This window comes from Panthera leo, chromosome B2 (genome assembly GCF_018350215.1).
Source record: "Panthera leo isolate Ple1 chromosome B2, P.leo_Ple1_pat1.1, whole genome shotgun sequence".
NCBI lineage: Eukaryota > Metazoa > Chordata > Mammalia > Carnivora > Felidae > Panthera > Panthera leo.
In genome coordinates this window covers 82,644,583-82,667,214 of record NC_056683.1, presented here as the reverse complement: position 1 = coordinate 82,667,214, position 22,632 = coordinate 82,644,583, and the positions used below count along the sequence as shown (strand labels likewise).

The following is a 22,632-nucleotide window of genomic DNA, read 5'->3' as shown; positions in this document are numbered from 1 at the left end:
CTACTCAAATAACTCCCTTTAGCATTTCTTGTAAGACATGTCTGATAGTAATGAACTTCCTTGGCTTTTGTTTCCTCTTCTTCATTTCTAACTTCACAGGGTACAATATTCTTGGTCAACTATTATTTTCTTTCAGTATTTTGAATATGTTATCCCACTCTCTCCTGGCCCAAAAAGTTACTGTTGAAAAATCCACTGATAATCTTATGGGGGTTCCCTTCTATATAATTTCTCTCTTTCCTCTTGCTGTTCTTAAAATTCTTCCTTTGTCTTTTGACAATTTAATTATAATGTGTCTCAATGTAGTCCTATACAGGTTCAGTCTATTTGGAATCCTTTGGTTATCATAGATCTGGATGTCTATTTCTCTCCCTACGTTTGAAAAGTTCTCAGCCATTGTAGCTTTAAATATACTTTCTTTTTTTAAAAAAAAAAAAAAAAAAAAAAATTTTTTTTTTTTTTTTTAACGTTTATTTATTTTTGAGACAGAGACAGAGCATGAACGGGGGAGGGTCAGAGAGAAGGAGACACAGAATCCGAAACAGGCTCCAGGCTCCGAGCTGTCAGCACAGAGCCCGACGCGGGGCTTGAACTCACGGACCGTGAGATCATGACCTGAGCCGAAGTCGGCCGCTCACCGACTGAGCCACCCAGGCGCCCCTAAATATACTTTCTATATCTTTCTCTTTCTCCTTCTTTCCTCCTTCTGGAATTCCCACGATGTCAAAATTGGTTTGTTCATTTGTTTGTTTTCCATTGTTACCCGTGATTCCCATAGGCTTTCTCTACTCTTTTTCATTATTTTATCTTTTGCTCTGCTGACTGGGTAATTTCCAACATATTATTTTCCAGGTCATTGATTGTTTCTTCTGCATGTTTGAGTCCACTTTTGAAACTCTATTGAATTCCTCAGTTCAGTTATATTTTTCAATTCTTGGATTTCTGTTTTTCCTAGGACAGGGCCCAGGGCCTATACAGCTCATTGTTAGGAGATCCAAATCAAATCAGTGTGTGTACTGAGTTCTCTGGTCAGGTGAGGCCACTGGTTTTGCTCTGCAGATGGGAGAAGCCACAAGCTCTACTTGCAGTTCAAGTACCACTGTAGGCAGGGCTATTGGATGGGCTATGCAGCTTCCTGCAGGTACTGGTTAGGTTCTATGAACAGACAGACTGAAGGTTATCTTCAGTAATGAGCAGGGCTACAAATTAGATCCCCTCCCAGGCACAGCCAGAAAAGCAGCTCTAAAGCTAGGAGAGTTCTTTCTTGACTTAATTCAAGCAATCACATCCTAAGTTCCCTAACTGAACAGGGCCACTGGCTTTGCTCTGCCAACTATTAGCTCTGCCTTCCCACCTCTTGGCTTAAGAACCACTGGGCTGCATGCATATCTTCTGAGAGTTGTGGCCAGTCCTTCTGGTCATATGGGGCACAAAGATACCCTCTGCTGCAGATGGGGCTATGTCTTCACCTCCTTTCCTGGGGATAAAGAAGAGAGGACACTCCAGGCTACTATTAATTTTTCAAACAGTCTCTCTAGTTGGGAGTGGCTGGAGCTAGCCTTAGTCTTGATCTAAATTAATTTTCCTGACTATGGGTAGTACAAGAATGCTCCACACCCAGTACTGGATTTGATCCGAAGGCAATGGTTCCGCCCACCTGTCTCTTAGCTTGAGTGCAGCGGGGCCGCACTGCTTCCAGGAGTTGTCACCAGCCCTTGTGGTCAAATGGAGCTGGAAGACACTTTCCACAGTGGGTGGGGCTGAGCTTCAGCTCTTCACCTGCTCATAGGCTCTGGGCTAGGGCCAGCGAAACTCCTTGTTTGAGGACTCAAGTCAGGCAGATCTGCAAACCATCAAGTCTCCTGGTGAGAGTGCAACACTGACTTTGTTCTGTGGGTGAGCAGAACCACTGGCTGGGATTACTACTTAGGCACTGTGGGTGTGAATTTGGTCTGCCAAGATCCCTGTGCTGGTTGTTGCAAGTCCCGCCCTGCTTTCCTGTCACAATCAGATTTCCAGGGGTTGAGCCCTGGGGATTCCTCTGCGGTCCCTGTGGTGCGAGATCAGAGTAGGAGCTCCCACAAAGCAACGTACAATGCTGAAGGGAATGCTGGTGTCCTAGCGGTTCTCTTTCCCCACTGGAGGAACTGCAAGTTCAGTGAGCCTTCTCTGCATGTTGCTGTACTGGCCTGGGGAAGGCTCAATATAATCAATGTGTAGCCACTTCTTTTTTCTGTTACTCTCCTCACACAAACTCTCTTGGTCTCCGTGGTGCAGAGAGGGAGGATTCCTTCTCACCCCGTGTGTTCTAAGATTCTCTCAGTTGTAATGCTTTTCTTAAATAGCTGTTAGTTGTTCTCATGTGGGGGAGCAAAGTCAGGAACAACTTATGTCAACATCTTGGTGGCATGGCTTTCATCAGGGTCCTTTAATTGTCTTTCTCCGCTAATCATTTCCCATGATGCTATATGTGTGCCAGCAAGAGCCTCCTAATGAATGCTTTCTTTTCCAAACAAAGTTGAATCATATGCATCTGAGAGAAGCGGTCTTTCTAATTTCAAGTGGGTCTTTAAGATGCTGTATAAGTGATGGCCTGGAATAATCTGCATTTAGGTTCTGGATGTGGCCATGGAAACAATCTTGTAATTTAGGTATCTTTTTGTAGTTTTTCTTTTTATATATTTCTATAATAGTCGAATAGCCATCCATATAGTTATCCAGCAGTACAAATATCTTTTATGTGCTTGATGTCTTAGTTATTTTATAAGTGAAAAAATATTTTGTCAGTTATTCTATACCCTTTACAATGACCAACATCTTTGTAAGTATCTCACAGGGTGTTTACATTTATAGTCTCCCCCACCATGCTCCAAGTTCTTTTAAAATGTTCAAGGCATCTAGATATAATTATCTTAAAATCTATTTAAAAAAATAGCATGTCCCATATAGGTTTATAACTTAAGACATGCTAAAATTTGAGAAATGTCTTCACAAATAAAAAATGAAACTGTTCTTCCTTTGCAAACAAGCTTAAGAAAATGCTTGAATTTACGTAACTTCAACCTTTAAATAATTCAGTGAGAAGTGAACTATTTGAACCACTAATTGAGGACACTAGTTTTGATGAACAGAATTGCCCAAGTTGGAGAGCCATAAATCCCCAGTTTCATTTAGTATTTCCAACTCTCTTCTTGACCTTGTGCTCTGTTCTGGGCAGTCTATTATGAGTTTAATCATAGGTTATAAATATATGTCACAACTGAGCTGATTAACACGTGGATCTACCTATGTATAGCACAAAGGAACATGACCAGATGACCCAGCTAGAGTGCTGTAGTCCACAAAATGCATACTGTGGACCCTGCACACTCTTCAGTCACATTTAATTCCATTTTATTCAAATAAATCTAGTCATACTTCTTATTTGATGTAAACTATATTTGTCTTGTTAATGTATAGCCTATGGATTCATCATCTCTTTCATACACATGAGATGCGCATGTGTGTGCATGCACACACACACACATACACACACACACACCCCAAGTAACTATTTGTGCTTGGTACTATGTTAAACAGTTTAAAAAGACAGTGTCAGACCTTTAATATTCCCAATCTAAAAGATAGAAGTAATGCTGTTAGGAAAGCTATGACTAACAATAATAAGGTGAGTAAAAAGAGAATAATAACTTAAAACAAAAAAGGAGTTGATATCAATATACTTAATCGACATATTTACTCTTACATATAAACAGAAACGAAAAAACAGTAAATAGGAACATTGGTGTGTAATATGAACTGTGATTTCTAAGTAAAATAGATATGCATGGCAAATAAAAACATGAAAATAATTTATATCACACTAGTAACCAGTAAATTGCAAATCAGAATTAAGAAATAATCATTTTTATTCATTAGAGTGGCATCATTTAAAAGATAGATATAAGTAATGTTTGATAGACTACAGGGGTGTAAATTGGTAAAATAGTGGAAGTAAAGTAACTTGATGATATATCTATCAAGCTTGAGATATCTATATTTGATCTATAGTTCAAATAGTATATTTTAAAGAATGCTTACCCATTTGCAGAGACTCATCAAATTATATTTAATGCTGCATTATTTAGTAGCAAAATAACAACCTCAAAAACAGAGACAACCTAAAATGTCTTTCAGTTAGATAAAAGTCAGATAAATTACATTATATCTGTCTAATGGAATGCTGTGTAGAAATTTTAAAACTAAGTATATTTATATTTCAGCACAACTGTTAGTGTTTTTTATGGTGAGGAAAGGAATATAGAGTGAGAAAATGATAATAAAGAGGAATGTTCACTTTATTGTTTCTCAGCTCTCACTTTTAGTTTCTTTTTTCACAATGAGATTGTTTTGTGTGCTACATGATATGATTTAAAATGATAGATGAAAAGGGAGGAATGATGTGATTCTTACACTTGCAAATGTGACTTTAATGATCATCCAAGTGAAAGGGGCAGATTGTTCCCCTGCAGGTTTTGGGGCTTCCTTTAATCCTTTAAAAAGCAGCGTCTTGACAAAAGAGTAAAATCCCACGTTCTTCTCATGCCTGCTTCCTAAAGCAGCCATTTCTCTCTGACAGGAAGTTCAGCCTGCCTTCCCATCCCAATATTTCTTTGCCTCAACAGTTCAACATAACTCTTCCCATGCAAAACTACAAGCAGTATTGAAAGACTATATACCTAGATATACAACTCGTTTTTCCCCCATTTTAAGTGTTATTATCAAGCGAAAATTTATCTAGACTTGAGTAGAATGCTTCTTGGTAATTTATCCTAAATCTTAATTTAACATTCAAAGCTCTCTCTGAATCTAGAGCTTTACTTATAAATAAAGCTGCCATTCACCTGTACCCCAATGTTTATAGTGGCACTCTCAACAATAGCCAAATTATGGAAAGAGCCTAAATGTCCATCAACTGATGAATGGATAAAGAAATTGTGGTTTATATACACAATGGAATACTACGTGGCAATGAGAAAAAATGAAATATGGCCTTTTGTAGCAACATGGATGGAACTGGAGAGTGTGATGCTAAGTGAAATAAGCCATACAGAGAAAGACAGATACCATATGGTTTCACTCTTATGTGGATCCTGAGAAACATAACAGAAACCCATGGGGGAGGGGAAGGAAAAAAAAAAAAAAAAAAGAGGTTAGAGTGGGAGAGAGCCAAAGCATAAGAGACTGTTAAAAACTGAGAACAAACTGAGGGTTGATGGGGGGTGGGAGGGAGGGCAGGGTGGGTGATGGGTATTGAGGAGGGCACCTTTTGGGATGAGCACTGGGTGTTGTATGGAAACCAATTTGACAGTAAATTTCATATATTAAAAAATAAAAAAAAATAATAAAAAAAAAAAATTAAAAAAAAATAAATAAATAAATAAATAAAGCTGCCATTGACCATGGTATTAAATCAGAACACAATGTCCCCTTGGCAACAGTACTTTGATGGCAGTCTTGTGTTACACTTTGACTTTTTAAGACACCATTTTCTTTTTAGCTCAAACCACTATAAATAAATAAATAAATAAATAAATGGATGGAAGAACGATAGAGATAAGCCCATCAACCTAATCAAGGGAGGGACATGGAGATTCAGAGCACAGTGAAATGAGGTTGTAATCAACATTCTTGCAAAAGGGGGTGTCTGACGGGCAGACACACTCTGGGAAGTTACAGCAGACAATATATCTCCTAGCATGCAAGTCCCTCCCCTGGGTTCTCATTGGCTGAGTACTACAGAGGTTACAGCCTTACCCAGGTGTTGCCTATGTCCATGTAAAGCAAAAAGTAGTCTGACTGGAACAAATATACATTCCCTGAGGTGATGCAGACACTTTCAGTCCTTCCGTTCTTTGTTTATGGTGCATGCTCATTGCAAAGCCACAGAAATAAGCCCACGAAAATAAGCCCACAAGTCAGAGTGGGTAAGAAGAACCAGGAAGTGAATTGTCTAAGGGTTTGGGAATCCATTTTGTGTGTGTGGGCGTGGGTGGCGGGGTGTTGTACATATTTCTAAAAGGTTGTAAACCTATTGTTAATTAGCAAAGCTTTTATTTGGTATTTCTGAAAATGAATCCTCTCCCTTACTTCCCACAAAGAAGTAACTAAAAAGGAACACATTATTATAAGGAATATCTCCTAGCTCTCAAAGTTTCAGAAACGGAAAATAAATGGAATTTCAGGGGATAGTTTGGCATTGAGTTGAGCTGCTGAGTAGCACATCATAAACATGGTGCTTGTAAGTAACTCTGTAATGCCTGAAAAACTGAGTTTTAAGTTCAGAGAGTCCCTGTGTCAGAACCTTGGTTCATAGATTGCCCCAATCCTGGGATAATTGTTTGATTTTGACCAAGAGAGTGTCTAAGACTCGCTTCTCCACTTGTCACATGTAGGTGACACCAGTAGGTGCTTCCAGGATTAAAGTCGGAATTGTGAGCACAATTTAATAAATATCATTATTATTACAATGACCCTAAAAAAGTTTAAAGCTAGAGTTAAATACTTTTTCAAATGCAAATTTCACTTAAAGCAACGGGGAAAAATCTGGGAAAATATAGTCTGTTTCCAGGGTACTCTTGTAGAAATGGATGGTTTTGTATCATAGAACAAGCCATATGAAAGAACCACAGAAGTTTTATCAAAGTTGTTTTTCAGGACTCGAGTTCAACATAGTTACTTTAGCTACTCTACTCGACAAAGAAAAAATTACATTTTAGAATAAATGAAACTCATGACTAAGTGCCCAAGTATTGAATGTTTACAAACTTCCTAGAAAGCATTGTAATCATTGGATAAAAATAATCTCAAACTTGAGCAATATACCTTTTGGGAGATTAAAACAACAAACCACTACCACCACCAACAGCAGCAGCAGCAAAGCTTAAACCCTACTCTCACATCCGCAGTGTGGACTTGAAACGTGTAGTAGTATTTGATGCCAATGTAATTAAGAACAGGTGCTAGTGTACTTCTGAATTCATGTGACTATATCACACTAACAGCGTCTGTCTCCTCACTGTTTTTGTAAATTATTGTCTTCCTAATACGGACATGACAGATGTTGTCTGTAAATAATCCTACAGATCTAAGCCATGTCTTTGGTGACATGGTTAAGGAGGGGAGTCAGGGCAGAGCCTGACTATCATACTCACTATCTACAGGACCCTTTTCAGGGTGGAAATGGGTTCTGACAGGAGGGAAAGTGAAAAATAAAGAAAACATTTGAAGGTAGAGCAGGGAAGCAGGAGACCAGAGCAAAAAAGTGCCTGTCAGAAGCTCATTCTAGGTCTATGATCATTAAAAGGTGATTTGTAGAATCAGCAAAGAAATAATTTGGACTGTTTTCTGGATTTCTTGTTTGCTCATGATTGTCTTTCTAGAAATAGATTCTAACTGTAGATTCTTTGAGAGAGTGAGCATAATAAAGAGATTAGATGGTTTAAATGAACCAATAGAATAGTTATTAACTGAAACATCTTAAAATTTTAGTCCCAGGAGAACTCAATTATTGAATGATTATTTTCTCTGTTTTTTTTTTTTTTAAATCTTTACTCCTTTAGGAATGATACAAATCAAAGGATTGGGTAGGTGAATTTAGATAAGTATTTACATTTTACACACAGAAGCTGTTCTTCCAGAAATAAAAAGGGTACACTACAAAGCTAGTATGATCTCACTCTGCTACGTAGCACATAACAGCACAAAAGCAATTGGTGATAAAGAGAACAATCTAGATGTGATTTTTGGGTCCAGTTTACTCTGTTCTCTAAACCTTACTTTCCCGTCCGTAAAACAAGATAAAGATACAATTTACAGGTTTGTTACAAAGGAAGAGAAAGAATGATGTGTGTATGTATTGATATGCACCTGTGAGTATATATATGACATTTTTGATATACAGCATGTTGCTGAGTCACCTGGCAGATAAAAGAATGTCAATAAACTTTAACTTATTCCCAATTCCTCTCCTAAAACAATGATCAATTTGTCTTTAACTACCTGACATTGCATAGTATTCTCCTTTGGAACTGATCTCTATGAGCATGAGAATGTGAGCCTTACCATGTTCTTATTTGAAGAAAGTATTTTTAAAAAGAATTTTCCTTTAATTCTGGTAAATACCAATAGAAAAAATATAGACTGTACATTCAATTGCCAATATATACATTTTTTAATGTTGAACACTGCAAAAAATGATCCCCAAAATACAGTTAATGGAATAATCGGTTATCACTGATCCTGCAAAATGTTCACAGATGTGCACGATAGCTTGTGAATTCATTAAGGTATTTTAAATCTACGATCAATTTTCTCTGTAGTTTAACCACTGTAGCACTTTCAGAAAGCCCTTTTTTAATAGATAATTTCATTAGTAAACATTTACAAAAAACTTACTTAAATGAATCAGAATACAATTATAATAGTGTACCTATTATTAAATCATTTCTGAAAAGCAGTATTTTCTAACTTATCCATTATAAGAATAGTAGAGAAATATCATTTTATCTGTTTAAGCGATTAGTGATTACATATTCATTAGAAGAATATAGACGTACTCTAAATATGATAATGAATGCAGCATCATTCTTGAAAAAAAATGAGTTTCCTTATTTAAGAGATGTCTGCTGCAAAAATTAAAATTTAGACAACAATCAGCATATGGAGATGTAATATTTTTCTGTTTCTCTTAATAAACACAAATTTACAAAACTGACAAAAAATGTTTCCAAAGTTTCTAAGAAATTATAGATTCAGCCAGTGATATTCTCCATAAAGTTCCAAAGCCATGATATAATTTCAGGGTTTCAATTAATTCAAATGTAAATATGGAGAAAGAAAAATATGTTCTGTTGTGACCTTTATGCTCAAGGGGCTTATTCAGCCCACAAGTAACCTAGACTTAGAATACTGTTATTCTTTAATACATTCACACCTAAGAAATGAACGCAACGATATAGAACGCAGTCCTGTAATAATTACAGTTCCAAAGTGCTGAATAATGGTAATAGCTGTCAACGCCACCACCTTTGCCTAAGAAAGTCAACCACTGAGGGCATTCCATCTCTGTTTTTAACCTTGGAAGTAAAATGTTATTTTGGGTCAGCATTAAGCCTTTTTATTCTTGACTTGCTTCTCTTAGAACTTACTCTGTATTTCTTCATCAAAACTGTTAGTATAGCAGGGGTCAGTACAAAATTTATATAGAGAGAAATAGTAATTTTTATCATTTTATTCCACCCAAAGTGTTGTCAGCATGACTCTTTCATTTTCCTGTGACCTAATTGTTCTATAACCTTGAAAATTCCCCTGTGTTCTTGGCTATATTAAAATTGATTGTCTGTGCCCATCAACAAGGTGTTATGGTTTACATGCAAAATAAAATCCAGTTTCCTACTTTTAAAATTGGCTTTAAGGGAAGTTAAGTAAAAAATATATACGTATATATGCATATGTATCATTTATCAAAGTCAATAAATCTGGTCTCCATAGGGATTTGCCACAGTCATAATCCAGACAGCTGTATATACAATGTATATGTTGAAATTTCTATTAATTGTTATTCTCAGCATGCATTGAGAACTAAATGTTTTTCCTCTAGTTCTTCAAAGTCCTGCAAGTTTTCCAAATGAAAAATGAAGACCATATATTTGAGTTGATTAAATTCTATATCTATATAAACAGGGCAAGCCAAAACAAATATTGATCTTCCCCAAACCAAAAAGTTAACTCCTTGATAATGAAAATGATCTTTCCAAAAAAAAAAAAAAATACAAAGTTTGCATAAGGCAGAAAAAAATAAAAGACTAACTTTAAAAGGAAACATAATATCAAAAGTCACAATAAAACATTAAGACAAAAGTTTATGGAAAGGGGAAGAAAAATACAGGTGCATTTGAAAATTATTTCCTATGTAAGAAAATCATCACATGTTAAAAGCTTAATATTTTCCATAAAAAATATTTCTGAAGCAAAAATAGTCTGCTGCTCAGAATTACCTAAAAGTTTAATTTTTGTTTCATAAGCACATGTATGTCAAATTTATTAGAAAATCTCAAATCTCATGTGAAATATGAGATTTCAATATCATGAAATATATTGTGCTTTTAAGTGCTAAGATATAAAACAAAATATAGTATATTTAACAGCAGCTTTCTATTTGTTTATAGTTACCTTTAGAATGAAGGGAAAAATGCCAAATATGTTTGTTTTATACTGAGCTCTGAGCTTCATTACTGGAACATACTGTAATATCTCTTCACTTTACGTGTATTAGTGAACTTTCATGGCTATAATGGCCACCACTTGCACACATTTTTCAAACTGTCTCCCAATTGACATTGTACTCTTATGATCTGCATTCATTTATTTAGTATGGTAAGGAACTACTCCAGTGCAACATCTTGCATGTACCCCAGACTCAACAGTTTGCGACCCATCTCTTCAAATCCCTCTTAAAACTAGTTGCTACATTCTTTATTTTTGTGATTGCGCAGATTCGCTAAATCACAAAGCCTACATAAATTCATTAATAAGTAAATATATATATATGTTTTATATATATATACACATATACATATATATGTGTATATATATGTATACATATATGTATATGTATATATACATATATGTATACACATATGTATACATATATGTACACACACATGTGTGTGTATATGTATACACATGTATATGTATACACATATGTATACATATATACGTATACATACATATATGTGTATATGTATGTATACGTATATATGTATATGTATATGTATATATGTATATATATGTACATATACACATACATATGCATATATATATATATATATACACACACACACACACAGAGACATATATATATATAACTTCTAAGTCATGTTAATATAACCTCTTCAAACAGTCCATTTGAATTTGGGAGTAGAACGCCATTTATACTGTTATTAAATTATATCACATTTATCTCAATGTAACCGAAACCCAAGTATACACAACATATGTAGTGTCTGCTATGTCTTCGTGTTGTGTCAGTTTGGCTAAGCTGGATCCCGATACTAGGGGAACAGACTTATATAGATTGTTTAACCAGCAATAAGTGTCGCCAACTATCCCAGAATTCTCTCCCTGAATGGTTCTTAGCTAAAGTTGGTTGTAAGAGACATTTGCACAGGATTTGGAAAGTGGAAGTGGAGTGGCCAACATATTTATGCTCAGAAGGTCTTTGTCAACTCAGGCATTGTTGCAGTGTACCCACCTCGAGGTGAATGTGCTCATTCATCCTGCCGGCAGGCAGCAGCCACATCTGCAGGTCCTGCAGCTCCAGCCAAATCACCTACTTCAGCCTTACTGGATCACAGGCCAGGAGCAGGTGGAGCTCTGTAATGGCTACGCCAGTCCTACCACAGTTCACCTTCCTCATCCAAGATGGAGGCTTAGAAGCTGGGACAGATGGATATAGGCTTCAGTTCGTCCTCCTAAGTACCAGTTCGTCCTCGTAGGTTCTGGTATGTCCATACTATCTTCCGTTTCACATTCAGGTGTAGGGGCAACAGACTTCCATAGATTGCCTAACCAGCTTCCAGGATCTTGTAAAAATGAATCTCTGGATAAATCCCTCGTATCACTCGTGATGTTCTTCCTTCTCTGATTGGATTATAACTGATACATGCTCAAAAATGTTAGTAATAGATGTAGACAATTTGGATTTTAAAATCACTGTTCTATATAGTTTTGAGTATATCCCTTCCCAGTCATTCCCATGAAAAACCACCTTAGATTTTGATCATCTTTTCACCTAGATGACTGTGGCAGCTTCTTAACAGAGCTCTCTGCCTTCATGCTTGAAGATCAGGAAAAGATACACAGTCTCATTAGATATTCTTGGAGGCTTATAAGTCACAAATGGGCATAAGGTCACAATATAGGCACAATCACAATGGACCAACCATGAACAAGTAGGTAATGAGACTTATCTGTTGAAACATTAAACATCTTTTTGTTTTCTGTCGTGTTGTAGCAAAAAGAAACAGGAAGACTAATGCTTTAGTGAGAGACACACTTCCTGCTTGGGATCCAGGAGCAAATCAGATGTTTTATCCTCAAGAGCTTTGTATACTTGTCTAATCATTTCATATCTATAGTGTGTGATGTCATCAAGATATCCTCAAGAGCTTTGTATACTTGTCTAATCATTTCATATCTATAGTTTGTGATGGTCATGCTGTGCTATTTCTGATTCAATGCTCAATAAACTGTTCTTTCATCGCCAGACATCCATAAACATCCATGTTCTTCTCTATCATCTAACCTCAGATTAACCTAAAAAATTTTGTCAGAGGGGAGAGGGGTGGGAAGATGGGTGAAATAGGTGAGAGGGATTAAAAGGTATGAGCTCCCAGTTATAAAAAAAATGAATTAGTCACAGGGATGTAAAGTATGGTATATGGAATATAGTCAATATTATTTTAATAGCTTTGTAGGGTGACAGGTGGTAACTATACTTTTCATGGTGATCATTTTGTAAATGTCGAATCACTATGTTGTATACCTGTAACTAATAGGATATGGTATGTTAGCTATAGTCCAATAAAAAAAAAAAAAACACTATAAAACAAAACAAAAAACAAATATTTTCCATACCTATTTAAAAAATATTGAAACACCCACTAACGTCATTAGCCAGGTAGATTGATATGTTTGCTTTCTTTCCATTCACTTGCACATGTTATTTCTTACACAGGAATGTCCTTTGCTCTTTTCTTGCCAAAACATGGCTCAAAGCTTTCATGACAAATCATTGATGATTGACCCAAATATGAGCAAGAGCTGACACAAATGAATGGGCATATGAGTTTATGTTAAGGAATATGAAGAGTGATGAGAAAAGAAAGAGAAAAATTAGTCATGTTATGTCCTACTTCATTAATCTTTATATAAGCCTAAGTTTATAATCTTTGTGATATGCATTTAAGTGGCTAAATTACACAGATTTTAAATTAAGGAACTAGCACTAGGAACTAAAATTAGTATTAATAAAAATAATTTTTAAAATATGCAGAGAAGAAAATCGTAGAAAACGTGAGTCTAATGAAGCAATTTCTTGGGAAAATAATAATGTTCAGATGTACATTTATTGTTTTCTGTATAACTCCCTTTCCCAGGATGGATTGTGACAAAAGATATATGCTCAATAAACACTGGCTGACTGAATGACTGAATGGGTAAATCAAGTAGAGCTAAGTATAAATTAATCTTATAACTAAAATTAATGAAATGACAATTACTTAAACTCAGGCCGCAAATATTAGCATCAAGAGTTCCTTTGTACGGTGATTTTCCACTGCCTGTAAAATATATCCAATGCCTCCCATACCATGGATCTAATTTTATATGAATCTTTCCTTATTCTCTTGGTTAGTACTTAAGGCAACTTTCTCTCACTTGGTCATGTCTTGTGTTACTCAGCCTTTAAACATGCACTCATTCTGACTGCTTTGCTCCCATCCTCCTTTGACTCCTACTCATTATGTAAGAAAAGCTTTAAATTATGTGTGTGTGTGTGTGTGTGTGTGTGTGTACGCATGCCCATGTGTATTTGTATGTTTACGTATATATAGGCTTGATTGTATTTATACTGTGTACTTAAAGGAATCAATGGTCAGAAGCAATTGAATATATATAGGAGAAAGAGAAGGAAACAACTGATGAATAATTTTTGAGGGTTTAGGACAAAATGAGATCAAAAGTATAAAAGGGATAATTAGCTCTGAAGGGTGGAAATATTCCATTCAACTGAGACTAATAGGCAATGATGGGGATTGGGGAAGATATGGAGATCATTAGCTTGGGAATAGGATTTTTCCTATATTAACTCTGAGAAAATGAGTTTTTGTTTTCTCTATGAGTTATGGGGAATGTCATCTCTTCAGAGTGAGGGAAACATAGAAGGGCTTAGACATTATGTTGCCATTGAGAAGTATCTGGAAAATATTAGATAATGTCCTAAAGGCACTAGAGACTACATATATTAGAAATAAATGAGAAATTTCCCCTAAAAATTTTATATTCTGATTAATAGCCCCAGTTTCCATTCAATCAAATCAGAAAATTATCACAGGCCATTTCTTTTTTCTTATCTCTGCATTGAAAAAAAAATAATGACATTGAAAAAAATAAGCCAATCTGTCAATTGGCTGAGGGTGGCTGAACTAGGCAGGGTATGCAGGGATAGTGTTGCTGGTCTTGGCTACAATCACTCATGTGTCTGCAGCTTCCTGGGCTCAGCTGACCCTTGCTGGTTGGATTTGTTTCATGTGTTTTTCATTCTCTCCTGAACCTTTCTCATGGTACTGGCAGAGGTGCAAGAGGATAAGCCTAGTCATGCAAGTATTTCCAAGCCCATGCCTATTAATATCCCATTGGCCAAAGCAAGTTCCATGGCTGAGACAAGAGTTGAGATAGATAGGTTACCCTTTGTCTACTAGGTTGCTTCCATATCTTGGGTATTCTGAATAAAGCTGCAATAAACATGGGGATGCAGATATCTCTTTGAGACCCTATTTTCATTTCCTTTAGATAAATACCCAAACGTAGAATTGCCACATCATATAGCAGTTCTATTTTTAATTTTTTGAGGAACCTCTATAATATTTTCTGTCATGGCTATACCATTTTACATTCCCACCAACAGTGCACAGGGGTTCTCTTTTCTCCACAATCTCTGCATCACTTGTTATCTTTTGACTTTTTGATGATAGACCTTTAAGAAGTGTGAGGTGATATTTCTTTGTGGTTTTTATTTGCACTTCCTTGGTTATTAGTGGTGTTGAGCATCTTTTCATGTACCTGATGGCCACTTATATGTCTTCTTTAAAATTTTTTTTAACATTTATTTATTTTTGAGACAGAGAGAGACAGAGCATGAACGGGGGAGGGGCAGAGAGAGTGGGAGACACAGAATCGGAAGCAGGCTCCAGGCTCTGAGCCATCAGCCCAGAGCCCGACGCGGGGCTCGAACTCACAGACTGCAAGATCGTGACCTGAGCCAAAGTCGGACGCTCAACTGACTGAGCCACCCAGGCGCCCCTATATGTCTTCTTAAAAAAAAAATGTCTATTCAGTTCCTCCTGCCCATTTTTAAATTATATATATATATATATATATATATATATATATATATATATATTCTATTGAGTTGTATGAGGTCTCTATATATTTTGATAATTAATCCTTTATTAGATACATGATTTACAAATATTTTCTCCCATTCCATAGGTTGCTTTTCATTTTCATTTTGGTGATGGCTTTTTTTTTTTCTGTGTAGAAGCATTTAGTTTGAGGTAGTTCTATTTACTTATTTTTGCTTTTGTTGTGTATGCTTTTGACAATACCAATGTCAAGGAGATTTTTCTGTTTTCATCTAGGAATTTCATGGAGTAAGGTCTTATGTTTAAGTCTCTAAACAATTTTGAGTTAACTTGTGAATGGTGTAGGAAAGGTGTTCAGTTTAATCTTTCTGCATGTGGCTATCCAGTTTTCTCAACACCATTTATTTAAGAGACTATCCTTTCCCACTGTATATTTTTGGCTCCTTTGTCATAAATTAATTGACTGTATATGCATGGGTTTATTTCTCATTCTCTATTTTTTTCTATTGGCCTACGTATCTGTTTTTAAGACACTACCATACTGTTTTGATTACAATACCTTTGTAATATAGCTCAAAATCAAGCAGTGTAATGTCTCCAGCTTTATTCTTTCTCAAGATTGCTTTGGCTATTCAGGATCTTTTGTGGATCCATACTAATTTTAGGATTGTTTTTCTATTTCTGTGAAAAAATGCCATTGGATTTTTTTAATGGGAATTGCATTGAATCTATAGATTGCTTTGGGTAGTACAGACATTTTAACAATATTCCTTCTTTCAATCCATGAACAAGTTATCTTTTCCTTTGTATTTTCTTCAGTTTCTCTCATCAAAGTCTTGGTCGTATAGTTTTCAGTGTACAGATCTTTCACCTCCTTGATTAAATTTATTCCTGGGTATTTTACTGTTCTTAATGCTACTGTGAGTGAGACTGATTTCTTTGTTTCTTTTTCAATTATCTTGTTATTAGTGTATAGAAAAGCAACAGATTTTTTGCCTGTTGATTTTGTATCCTGTAAGTTCACAAAGTGTGTTGATTAGTTCTAACCATTTTTTAGTGTAGTCTTTAGGATTTCCTATATATAAGATCATGTAACAGTTTGCCTTCTTCCTTTTCAATTTAATGCATTTTATTTCTTTGTTTTCCTGATTGGTCTGACTAGGACTTCCAATATTATGTTGAATAGGAGTGGTGGGAGTGGTCACCCTTATCTTGTTCCTGATCCTAGAGGAAAAACTTTCAACATTTCACCATTGAGTGTAAGGTCATCTGGGGCCTTCTCAAATATGGCCCTTATTGTGTTGAGGTTTGTTCTATCTAACCTAATCTTTGAGCATTTTTATCATGTTGTATTTTTTCAAATGATTTTTCTGTCTCTATTGAGATAATTGCATGATTTTTATTTTTTTTATTTTATGAATGTGGCATATTACATTTATTGATTTGTGTATGTTGAACCATCCTTGAATGCCAGGGTAATTCCACCGGATCATGGTGTATAACTTTTTTAATGTGCTGTTGAATTTGCTTTGCTAACATTTTGTTGCCAATTTTTACATTTACATTCGTCTGGGATATTCATCCATAATTTTATGTTCTCGTAGTGTCCTTACCTGGCTTTGGTATCAGGATAATACTGGCCTCATGAAATCTTATCTCCACATTTAATTCTTTGGATATTCTTAAGCCTTTTAAAACTTGGCCTATTCCTGTTATCTGTCAGCTCACTGCTATCTGCACTCTCAATCCTGCTTGCATGGATATATTATTCCTGCCTAGAGGATTGCTGCTAATCCCCAATTCATCATCATCTTACTTTCTATCCCAAGCTCCTTATCTAGGTGCTATACCAAACTTCTTTCCAAGAGGAATTCTGCTGACAATTGGTGAGATAATACATTTTTGGCCTTTGATACATTTGTTTATGTGCCAATCACCTCCATGTGAGTTTTCTTCCCTAAGGGATATTTTTCAGCTCCTATGTTTAGCATCAAGCACATGGTGGATAATCAAAGCAATTGTTAAATAAACAACACCAAAAACAATCCAAAAAACAAAACAAAAAAAAAACCCTGCATTTTTCAGGTCTAATGTTTCAGGTCTAATTATGTTGCAGAAAGATATTATGAAACTACAGTTAAAGTAAAAAAAAAAAAAAAACTGGCATCACTCTTTTGAAGTATAAGCAAGAAGCCACTCTCTTTTAATATCTTTGCAGGATTAAAATGCTTTGTCTTGCTAAATAGTGGACTATATTAATGATCAAGTCCCCATAACTTTGGAGTCACATTAAGTCAACTTTAAAACTTTAATTTCTTCCTCCAGGATAGGCTACACCTTTAAGAGAAATGGAGAGGAGGCTGTTACTGTGCTCCAAACACTATCTTCTTCATTTTGCCTATACCTCTCCAAAGATGTTTCTTTTTGTCATTGCCCTTGGCAAGTAAGCTCTTCTTTTCTTTTTAATTATTCCTAACTTTAATGGACTTATTTAAAAGATTCCTTGTGACTGTGAAGCTGCTGGGCCCCTTTTGTTTATTATCACTGTCAATTTAGATGGGTAAGCACCAGAATAAGAGGGTCACTTTTGAACAGACCCCTTTGGCATCTGTGGTCTCCATGAAGATTTGTTGTGACCTAGCCGCCTTGTAGCTGACAGCATAATCCTCCTTTTCCTAATATCCAAATGCCTTCTTTCCATTCTTCAGTGATGCCCACCAATCCTGTAGTCCTTGTTTTCATTGACATTTTAGGAACCGAAAACCTGAGAGAGTGATCCTTACTCTCTTTTCCTGGACTTACCACGGTTTCCTCACAATTCTTGAAACATAAGAAAGCCAAAAATTAAATTGTCTAACAAAATGAGGAGGGAAATTATAGCTATTTTGAGATATTTTTCAAATGAAATTCTCTTATGGTCAATGGAATGAACAATAATATATCAGTTATATATTAAATAAGACAGCATGTCACATATTTAATATTGCTACGATTTATTCTTTAAGGGTTTAAGGCTATGCAGACAGATGTCAAAGGAAAAAAGCTTGACTTTGTGAACCTCTCCTTTTTAACGTTTAATTCCATCCCTATTTTAAAGGAAATTTAATTTAAGAGAATTATATCCATATGATTCAAGTTCATTTGTATTTAACTGATCAATGTGTTGTTTTACAAGGCCTGTTTGATGTCAAGAAAGCAAAGTGAGTCCCTTTTCCCCCCTAGGCTTTGAAATGCATTTTTTCCCCTTAGAAGTATTTGGCAGTTTATAAATCCCAACTACCAAAGACTGAACTTTGGTTTAAAATTCAGAGCATTAAAACATGGAACAACATCCAAAAGGGCAGTAAATTTCAATTGAGAAAAGAGCCTTTAACATAATGATTTTTCATGTCTTTCTGCTTATTTTAATTTTTAATTACAAAACTAATTTCTTAAGCAAAAGAAAAAAATCTTAGTGAAAGTGTTTGAGGAAAGAGAGCTCTACCATATTAGAAAAAGAAGAGTAATAAATAATTCATTAGATAGAACTTTGAAAAGTTGGTGTCTTTTCCTGTTTTAATTATCTCCTTCCATGAAGAGGAAACATGTTATACTGAGAAAAACATAGACTTTGAAGTGAGATAGTTTATGCTACTCTAACTTAAAAGACACATGAATTCAGAAGAGTTTCATCTTCAGTTTCATCACTTAAGAAATGTGAATAATATCACTAATATCTAAATATGTTCAAGATGAGTTTGTGCCTTTCCCTACACCATTTTTTCTTTACTTATACACTTCTGTTATATACTATACAGACTATCAGTCTTGAAGCTGATTGTGTGTTCTTTATTGATTTTAGTACAGGGAGGTTTAAAGGTACGTTTCAAAACAACTTTTAACAACTCTAAAAGAACAACTAATTTTATTTTTAGGTACCGGCTTCCATTTTTTTTCTAGTCTTGGTTTCCTTTGATTCCCTTAACAATTTAATATTGTTTTAAATCAGACGTATTTTGTAAAGTCTTCTGGGTCAGTCATGGTGAAAACCTATGAACAGATGCACACATACATACATAAACAGTTCTGAGGCTTTACCAAGACAGTGTGGAGCAGCTACAACTTACCTTGAGAATTCAGACTATAATAAAGCAAGGGCAGAATAGCTGAGAAAAAGTGATTAAGACCATGTTCATACTGAAAGATAATATCACCCTCTCCCATCCATGATTTTCCAAAGCATTTTTCAACTCTACCTTGAAACAAGTGCCTGTGTGGCTCAGTCGGCTGAGCATCTGACTTCAGGTTATGATCTCGTAGTTCTTGAGTTCAAGCCCTTCATTGGGCTTTGTGCTGACAGCTCAAAGCCTAGAGCCTGCTTTGGATTCTGTGTCTCTCTCTCTCTCTCTCTCTCTCTCTGCCCCTCTCCCGCTTGTCCTCTGTCTCTCAAAAATAAATAAAATGTTAAAAAATAAACTGTACCTTAAAACAGTATTTTTTCCTAATATATATATCCATGTTGCCACATTTTTAGACAGTAACTGACTGACTAACCTCCAAATTCAGATAGTTCAGGTATAAGCAGTCAGTGAGCACTACTCAAGATGTCTGGGCACGCTCACAGGGAAACGAATTTCTGATATGCCATTTGTAATAATTCTTCTACTTGGGTTGGGACAAGAAAAGAGAAGCAGCTGTTTTTCTTCAAGATTTCATTTTTCTTGTATTTTTCTCCTGGCCTCATTTTACTATGATTATCATAATGACAAGTAGGTAGGAAGCAGAGAATAAATGTTAACTGAATAAAAAGAAATTGATACCAATGAGAGTATTCCTACCATTGGTATGACTATAGAGTCTAGGCCCCAGGAACATAAATAAGGATGTTTAATTTATTGGTCCATGTTCTAGTTCAGAGAAACTTGAAGTTTAGTAGTAGGAAGAGATACAGGATAAATTCAGATCAAGCTTAGGAATTCTAGAAGTGGAAGATCAGAATATACTTTGTCATTTGACTTTCCCAACGCACTTTTTATGTTCTAGCAGATTTTTCTTCACTTACCATCCTTTTTCTTACTTCCTCATGGTATTCCCCAGCCCTTTTGGCCTCTCAGTAACTGTAGTGCTGGTGTTGATGTGTGTTTTAAATAAGGAAATAGGATTTTTAGGAGCTGCAATTATGTTATTTACAACTATTACTATGTACTAGAACATACCCTAGAATGAATAAATACAGTAGGATCTCTCTTATCCAAATTTCATTTGAACGAGCTGCCAAATTAATCCTCTCATTTCCTAATTTTTTTAATATATTATTTATTTTTTTTTAATTTTTTTAACGTTTATTTATTTTTGAGACAGAGAGAGACAGAGCATGAACAGGGGAGGGTCAGAGAGAGGGAGACACAGAATCCGAAACAGGCTCCAGGCTCTGAGCTGTCAGCACAGAGCCCGACGCGGGGCTCGAACTCATGGACCGCGAGATCATGACCTGAGCCGAAGTCAGCCACTTAACTGACTGAGCCACCCAGGCACCTCTCATTTTCTAATTTAAAACATAGCAAGCAAGACCAATGATACAGTTAGGAGACAACTTGTTAGTATAGCTACACATTTCTCTTAGGCATTAAATTGTAGTTTAAAAAGACACTGCCAAGGGGCACATGAGTGACTCATGAGTGACTCTTGGTTTCAGCTCAGGTCATGATTTCATGGGTTCTTGGGCTCCCTGCTGATGGTCCTGAGCCTGCTTAGGATTTTCTGCTTCCCTCTTTCTTTGTCCTCGCCCATTCGTGCTATCTCTGTCTCTCTCAAAAATCAATAAATTTTCAAAAACTAAAAATAAAAAGACTCTGCATATTCTGGACGTAGTTAACAATTGTAATTAAGTAAATAAATAACTAATAAATAAGTGAACTATGCAAATAAATAAACTAATGAGATGTAAGTATGAAGAAAGAGGCTATTTAAATTAATTTGAGTGATTTGGAAAAAACTCAAAACTGAGTCAATAAAACAAAACAAAACAAAAATATTACTGAATTAGATGTGAGTGAGGAAACTAGAAAAATACTTTAAAACTATGTCATCTCTCTTTGTAAAAATCATGTGCTTTAACAAACTTATTTGCTTAACTGACCAACTAGTGGTCCCAAATGTGCTGTTTAAGACACGTACTCTAAGTATTTGGTGATGGAATGAAAGTAATTGATTCAATTCATTCATCCAAACCAATGGAACAGACGCTCAGTAAGCAGTTGATTGTATCAGGGCACATTTGCTGTCTTTCCAGCCTTAGACAATGTCTGATTAGGCACAGCTCAACTGTACCCAGCCATGCATTTCTGAAGCCATAAAAATGAGCATTCTGCATAAATATTACTCTCTTCAAGAGACATTTTTAAATAGAAGATTTTTGAAATTTTGATCAGATTTTGGAGTGTTTTATTTTTGGTCCCTAAGAAACTAACAGTTTTACATTCCTTCACCCTTAAATAATGACCCCTTTTGATTTCCTTCTTGCTGTCAAAGGCATCCCGATAATATATACTGTGAATCTAGAGATCACGTTTGTTCACAGTTGCACTCTCTAGGATTAGGGTCCTTACCTGAAACCACTTACATTATACTGTTTCTTTTTATTCCCACCTCTTGTTAGGCTCTTGATTTTCCATGGAATACAAAATATGTAAATTTCATTTATAGGTCTAAATAGTTGTAAAGATGGTGGAGATATGTCCAGAGATAACCCAACAAGAAAATGTGTAGGAGAAAACACCATCTAATTTCAACTCCCATGCCTTTGAGCATCTTCATTCTGTTTGCCTAACTGATTCAATCCTGTCAACAGCCAGCTTCCTACCATAGACCTTGCACCATGACTCCTCATGATGGGGGCATGGACAGCTTTATGCCTGTCTCTCATGACATCTTTTCAACTCTACCTCTTACTGACCCTCTCATTACTCTGTTTTGTTTGTCCTTGCTTGTAAGTCCATTCAGTATTAACTTAATATTTTTATATCTCTTCCTAGATCAACAGGTTTAAAGTCTAGCTCATCTCTATGTTTGCTAAGCTAGTCTCATCACTGAATCATTTCAGTTCTCAGTCTGCTTAAAAGCTCCATAGCCACAGGCTAGCTCCCTCAATTTCCCTTCCCTAGCTTCTCTTCTAGAATCCCGACAAGTACTGTTCTCTTCATCTAGCTTTCCCAAGGAAAGTGGTAACAACAAGCTTTCTCAAGGAAATGGTACCCAAAGTAAACTTGAAAAGTAAAGGTCAAACATGATCTTTGGGGTGCCTGGGTGGCTCTGTCAGTTGAGCGTCCGACTTCAGCTTGGGTCATGATCTCTCAGTTTGTGAGTTCGAGCCCTGCTTTGGGCTCTGTGCTGACAGCTCAGAGCCTGGAACATGCTTCTGATTCTGTGTCTCCCTCTTTATCTCTCTGCCTCTCCCCTGCTCATGCTC

At 35.9% G+C, this 22,632-nt stretch overlaps 1 long non-coding RNA gene across 1 annotated transcript in view; it reads right to left on the bottom strand.

The window, feature by feature from the left end:
• Positions 1–11,892, bottom strand: part of LOC122220183 — a 99,585-nt gene extending 87,693 nt beyond the window's left edge. The window contains exon 1 of the long non-coding RNA XR_006202710.1: positions 11,294–11,892. This is a non-coding gene — a long non-coding RNA (uncharacterized LOC122220183). The remainder of the gene's footprint in view (positions 1–11,293) is intronic.
• Between the last annotated feature and the right edge of the window lie 10,740 nt (positions 11,893–22,632).